Source organism: Myotis davidii, unplaced genomic scaffold (assembly GCF_000327345.1).
Source record: "Myotis davidii unplaced genomic scaffold, ASM32734v1 scaffold355, whole genome shotgun sequence".
Lineage (NCBI taxonomy): Eukaryota > Metazoa > Chordata > Mammalia > Chiroptera > Vespertilionidae > Myotis > Myotis davidii.
The window spans coordinates 7,577-8,637 of NW_006286818.1; positions in this window are offsets into that span (position 1 = coordinate 7,577).

A 1,061-nucleotide genomic window follows, 5' to 3' on the forward strand; every position below is an offset into this window, starting at 1 on the left:
GGTCGCTTTCTATGCCAGTCAGAATCAAAAGCTTTGCCTCCTAGACAGCCATTGGCTCCTCGCATTCACCCAGATTTGGTTCTGATTGGTCAGTTTCTATGCCAGTCAGTCTCTCTGGGCCTATCTCTGGGGCCTGATCAAAGAGGCAGGGTTGATCAGGAACCCCCCCCCCAGAGGCCCAAAGAGAAACAGAGGTGCGGCTGCTGGCGAAGCCCAGAGAGAAAGAGAGGCAATGGCTGTTCAACGGTTTTCACAGAGGCTATGGATCAGACCCTGCCTCTCTCTCTGCAGGCCTCTCTCCGGGCCTGATCCACAGGCCCCTAGGCAGTCAGTGTCAGGGCACCCACAGCACCCCAGTCAATGCTGGGCTGCCATGGTAACCCGGCGCTGACTTCTGATCTAGTGGAGCCTTTGGTGGTAATGACCCTGGATCTTGGCCATAAAAAAAGAGAAAATCTTACCTTTTGAGACAGCATGGAAGGATGGACCTGGAGAGTATTATGCTAAGTGAAATAAGCCAATCAGGGAAAGACAAATACCATATGATTTCACTTACATGTATAATCTAGTGAACAAAATATAAACAGACTCATAGATATGAAACAGACTGACAGCTGTCAGACGGAGGGGTGTTGTGTGGGGCTGGATGAAAAAGGTGAAGGGATTCACCAAAAAGAAAAAAAACATGCAACAACACAGAGAACAGTACAGTGATTACAAGAGGGATAGGGGTTGGGGAGGTAGGAGAGGGTGGAAGGGAAGGAGACTTGACTTTGGATACATGCACGGATGATGTGTTATAGAAATCTACACTAATAAAAGAGAAAAATGGTAATTGGCGTATGACACTACCCTTTTCATTGGCTAATCAGGGCTATATGCAAATTAACTGCCAACTAAGATTGGCAGTTAACTGCCAACAAGATGGCGGTTAATTTGCATATGTAGGCACAATGCAGGGAGGCGAAAGAGAAAGCAGGAAGAAGCCCCCTGCCACTGACAGTGATCAGAAACCCAGGGGGGAGCTAAAAGCTGGGGGGCAGGGCAAAGGTAGACCTGGG